Source organism: Schistocerca americana, chromosome X (genome assembly GCF_021461395.2).
Source record: "Schistocerca americana isolate TAMUIC-IGC-003095 chromosome X, iqSchAmer2.1, whole genome shotgun sequence".
NCBI lineage: Eukaryota > Metazoa > Arthropoda > Insecta > Orthoptera > Acrididae > Schistocerca > Schistocerca americana.
In genome coordinates this window covers 113,244,965-113,250,638 of record NC_060130.1, presented here as the reverse complement: position 1 = coordinate 113,250,638, position 5,674 = coordinate 113,244,965, and the positions used below count along the sequence as shown (strand labels likewise).

The window sequence follows — 5,674 nt, the reverse complement described above, 5'->3', positions numbered from 1 at the left end:
AAGTGCTTATAATCATAATTATCGTCTCTGTGTGTCTGAACAGGTTCAGGATTGTATGATAATCTGTTTGACTGTGACTGTTCGGAATCTAAGTCACGTACTCTCTGTAAAGTACCTAAATAATACCGGCTATGTGAGTGTGAGAAATGTTCGGAATGTGGCGTATGGTGTGTCGTGTTAGAGGCTGAAACATTTTTTATCTCTGTCATTTCTTGCTGTAAAGATGACAATTTTCTACGTAATGTGTTATTGGACGAACCCATCTCATATATAGACTGTTGTAAATTTTGGAATTCGGGTGTTTGATTGAACGAAACTGGTGACGTATCGTCTGATTTGGTGTCATTGTTATTTTCGATAACGTCAATACGACTGTCCAATTCATCAAATTTTTCAGTCAGTGCTTTTACCCGATCGTCATTTTCAGTGTCACGGGCAACAATTTGTTTTTGCATTTTACGTGTGGTTTTGTTCAATTTCTTAACGTCTGCTTTAATGGCATCGGTATCCTGTATTACACTCCTGGAAATTGAAATAAGAACACCGTGAATTCATTGTCCCAGGAAGGGGAAACTTTATTGACACATTCCTGGGGTCAGATACATCACATGATCACACTGACAGAACCACAGGCACATAGACACAGGCAACAGAGCATGCACAATGTCGGCACTAGTACAGTGTATATCCACCTTTCGCAGCAATGCAGGCTGCTATTCTCCCATGGAGACGATCGTAGAGATGCTGGATGTAGTCCTGTGAAACGGCTTGCCATGCCATTTCCACCTGGCGCCTCAGTTGGACCAGCGTTCGTGCTGGACGTGCAGACCGCGTGAGACGACGCTTCATCCAGTCCCAAACATGCTCAATGGGGGACAGATCCGGAGATCTTGCTGGCCAGGGTAGTTGACTTACACCTTCTAGAGCACGTTGGGTGGCACGGGATACATGCGGACGTGCATTGTCCTGTTGGAACAGCAAGTTCCCTTGCCGGTCTCGGAATGGTAGAACGATGGGTTCGATGACGGTTTGGATGTACCGTGCACTATTCAGTGTCCCCTCGACGATCACCAGTGGTGTACGGCCAGTGTAGGAGATCGCTCCCCACACCATGATGCCGGGTGCTGGCCCTGTGTGCCTCGGTCGTATGCAGTCCTGATTGTGGCGCTCACCTGCACGGCGCCAAATACACATACGACCATCATTGGCACCAAGGCAGAAGCGACTCTCATCGCTGAAGACGACACGTCTCCATTCGTCCCTCCATTCACGCCTGTCGCGACACCACTGGAGGCGGGCTGCACGATGTTGGGGCGTGAGCGGATGACAGCCTAACGGTGTGCGGGACCGTAGCCCAGCTTCATGGAGACGGTTGCGAATGGTCCTCGCCGATACCCCAGGAGCAACAGTGTCCCTAATTTGCTGGGAAGTGGCGGTGCGGTCCCCTACGGCACTGCGTAGGATCCTACGGTCTTGGCGTGCATCCGTGCGTCGCGGCGGTCCGGTCCCAGGTCGACGGGCACGTGCACCTTCCGCCGACCACTGGCGACAACATAGATGTACTGTGGAGACCTCACGCCCCACGTGTTGAGCAATTCGGCGGTACGTCCACCCGGCCTCCCGCATGCCCACTATACGCCCTCGCTCAAAGTCCCTCAACTGCACATACGGTTCACGTCCACGCTGTCGCGGCATGCTACCAGTGTTAAAGACTGCGATGGAGCTCCGTATGCCACGGCAAACTGGCTGACACTGACGGCGGCGGTGCACAAATGCTGCGCAGCTAGCGCCATTCGACGGCCAACACCGCGGTTCCTGTTGTGTCCGCTGTGCCGTGCGTGTGATCATTGCTTGTACAGCCCTCTCGCAGTGTCCGGAGCAAGTATGGTGGGTCTGACACACCGATGTCAATGTGTTCTTTTTTCCATTTCCAGGAGTGTAGTTCCCACTTTTCAAGTCTGCTGGTCATTGTCTGAAAGTCTAATGTGTGTGTGTCTGTTTCTGTGTTAAGATCGGAGATTTCATCATGCAGTTCGGTGTTCAACTGTTTGATTTCGTCTGATACTGTAGCAATGTTGTTGTCTACGTATGTTTTTGCTTTCGTAAACAACTTTCGCTTACCTTCTTGTCTCTGTGCAGTAATTGTTTCCATGACTTGTTTCTTTACTTTATTCTGTTGCTGTATAAATTTACGGTAACACGTTTCACTGTTTTGTAGGTAATGATTAAAACGTTCGTCAATTTGGCTGTTCTGTTGGTCAAATTTCGTGTCTACTTTCGCATCCAGTGTGCGTGAAAGTTCTGCTGACATTAATTTAAACTCGTCGCGTAACTGTGTTGCGTGTTCTGAACATCGTTTAGCAACTGCACTAATTTCATCTCTAAGTAATTTTGTTGTGGCTGCTTGCGTATTACTTAATTCTTGTGCAACAGATCTAATTTCATCACTACTGTTCCTAGCACAAGCGTTAATTTCCTCACGTAATTGTTCTTTAGTATCATGACATTGCACGGCAAGGGCTGGAATCTGCTCACTAAGCTGTTTGAAATTGTTGTCTTGTTTTTCATTCGACTGTTTGGAATTGTTGTCTAGTTTTTCATTAAGTTGTTTGTTCGATTCATTAACTTGTAGCAATAATGCCATAACTTGATCCAAGCCAAAATTAGCGACTCTATTTTCTGTGCTATGTGATGGTGTATCTGCATTTGTCACGTTTTGTGTAACCATTTGGTCATTCTCTGATTCTTGAAAAGGTTTGCCAATTGGATGTACGCTGTTGGTCACTACAGTGGAATCAGATAAATCTGACGTACTTTGAGTACATAGTTCACCTTCGTTAGAATCATTTCTCTGTTCACTGCGTAAATTTTGCAAGTCAGATGTGTCAAACTGGGCAGCGTTCATTGTAACGGAACGCGCCGCGTCATCAATTGTCGTTAAATTAAGTGTGGACATAATTGAATTTGTTTGCTCATCATTAGGATTAAAATCATTAGTAGTAGTCGGTACGCACTGATTATCTGTAATTAGAGTATTATCACTATGACACTGAATGTTGCTAGTATTATCAGTCAAATTATTGAAGTCGGCTTTTTCGCTCATTCCACATCGCGATGTGCTGTTAGCAGTTTTTCGCGGCATTCTCACAAGTCAAAGATAAGCACAAAATCAATCAAAGACAAAGCAAAAATGGAACAAATACAATTACAACAAAGAGCAATAAATTGCCGATGATCTGTGAATGAAAGAGTGACAAATTAGTAAATTCGTTGCGCCAGATGCAAGCTACATTTAGCTTTATGTAAATAAGAGCAGATATATAGCTGACTATTTCTCAGAAATCCACAAAATACGATCCTGGCCGGTTGTCGACAAGTGTAACCTCCCAACAGTAAAAAGAATATAAGCATATGAAATGATAATTAAAAAGACACCCTAGCTGCAAGCAGGCGATGATACACTTCATTGGGAACATGTTGAAAATGTGTGCCCCGACCGGGATTCGAACCCGGGATCTTCTGCTTATATGGCAGACGCTCTATCCATCTGAGCCACCGCGGGCACAGAGGACAGTGCGTCTGCAGGGACTTATCCCTTGCACGCTCCCCGTGAGATCCACATGTCCACAACACTACATTCGTAGTGCGCCTAATAGATGTTTGCCCATCATACTCATTACTTGTGGCAGATTAATCTACCAAGTCCCGTACGAGTTCGGGCATAGCGTGTGCGTTCGCACAAGAAGGTCAAAGGCCGGGAACCCATATTTTTAACTATATATGACGGTAGTATCTGTTCCCGAAAGAACAGTTACCGTGGATGACCATGCAGCTTTGCTAGAAATGAAATGATAATTAAATAGACATGTTGGGAATGTGGATCTCACGGGGAGCGTGCAAGGGATAAGTCCCTGTAGACGCGCTATCCCCTGTGCCCGCGGTGGCTCAGAAGGATAGAGCGTCTGCCATGTAAGCAGGAGATCCCGGGTTCGAGTCCCGGTCGGGGCACACATTTTCAACATGTCCCCAATGAAGTGTATCAACGCTTGCTTGCAGCTATGGTGTCTATTTAATTATCATTTCATTTCTAGCAAAGCTGCATGGTAATCCACGGTAACTGTTCTTTCGGGAACAGATACTACCGTCATATATAGTTAAATATAAGTATATAATTCACATTCAGCGTAACCTTCCAACAGATACACTCCAAAACCTCCCAATGGTAAAATTTCGTAACCTACCAATAATACAATGTGACTAACTTCTCAATAAAATTGTCGCTCACTTATAACTTTTCAATAATGACTGTGAATTTAAACTGGAAAATTTTGGACGTCAGCAGTGCTGCGTCATGGCCCTGAAAGATCATACTGAATAAATTGAAAATTCTTACCTCAATAAAGTCGCCGGATAACGCGTATATATCTGCTCCTATAAGAAATTTTTCTGGAACAGCCCTGTGCAATGCTGGCCGATAGATTTGTCATGTATAAAAGGAAACAACTGATATTTCTTTACAATAATCGGGATGACCATGGATTGTAGAACTTAGTAAGTTCTTTAAATTGAGATGAATGATTATCAAAAGTTAATTTTTTATAAGAAAGATTATTATTAAGAGATTTTTTTAAAAACATTTACATGGGACTTGATATGACAATACTACATATGCGCGAGGCTGCTTTTACCTTATACTACAACTCTCAGGCTCCGCCATCGCTCCGCAAGACCGGCCCAGCCAACTCGATACACACGACTGCAAGCTACTACTACTACAATTGCTACACAGTTCCTACTGCTGACAACGCTGCTCTCTGGTCTGAGATTCGCTTATACCTTACATATCGCAGGCAGCGCGTGAGCAATCCATCTAAATTACATCTGCTCGAGTGCGCTAACAACAAATTCCTTAATCATGGACCTCTTACAATGGCTTCTTGGATGATCCATATTGTACAGGTGCTGCCCCTTCCGATTACGATCCGCCAGCGTCTACAGGTGGCCCTGGGATTCTTTCTGACCGAAGGATCGCCCAGAAGAGTGAAGTACGAAACTCTGACCCTCCCTCCGAGAGAGGGAGGGCTAGGACTCATGAACACTCGCTACCGCGAAGAGGCACTCTTCGTGGCTATACTGTACAAGCAGTGGCGAGACAGGGGTGACTCTACGCACCACTTACTAGATTTTCTTGCCCCTGGTTGTCTCATTAGCCTGCTAGTGGTGGATAACATTCCACCGTTCTTTAAGCATGTCTTCTTCTTTATCGTGGCACTTTATTTGGTGCAAGCGACCACCTTGCGAGAAAGATTTTTTATGGGTTGTTGATACTAAGTGTAGATCGAAACGTTGTTGAACCCAAATGCCCCAGGTTGCACTGGCCTATGATTTGGAGAAATAAACATCAGAGATTCCTCCCATCGTCAGTACAAGCTACGTGGTATTATGTAGCCTGTGGAAAGTTCAGCACCAGTCAACGGCTCCACGATATTGTATTGCTGGACATGACATTCTGCTCTGAATGTCGCAATGTGGACGATCATGGTCACCGCGTCACTTGTGGGGCAGCTGAGGATGTCTCGTCCCTAGGAAGCCAAATAATAACTTGCTGTCTCTATATGCCAAAGCATGTCATTACACCTGATTCCTTCACCCACCTAGAGGTAGACTACTTTCC

At 45.3% G+C, this 5,674-nt stretch overlaps 2 non-coding genes across 2 annotated transcripts; one reads left to right on the top strand and one right to left on the bottom strand.

Moving 5' to 3' along the window:
- Positions 1–3,488: 3,488 nt before the first annotated feature.
- Trnai-uau lies at positions 3,489–3,563 on the bottom strand. The gene has a single exon. It is a non-coding gene; the product is annotated as a tRNA-Ile (tRNA).
- Positions 3,564–3,933: 370 nt separating this feature from the next.
- Positions 3,934–4,008, top strand: Trnat-ugu. Its single transcript has one exon. It is a non-coding gene; the product is annotated as a tRNA-Thr (tRNA).
- The last annotated feature ends 1,666 nt before the right edge of the window (positions 4,009–5,674 follow it).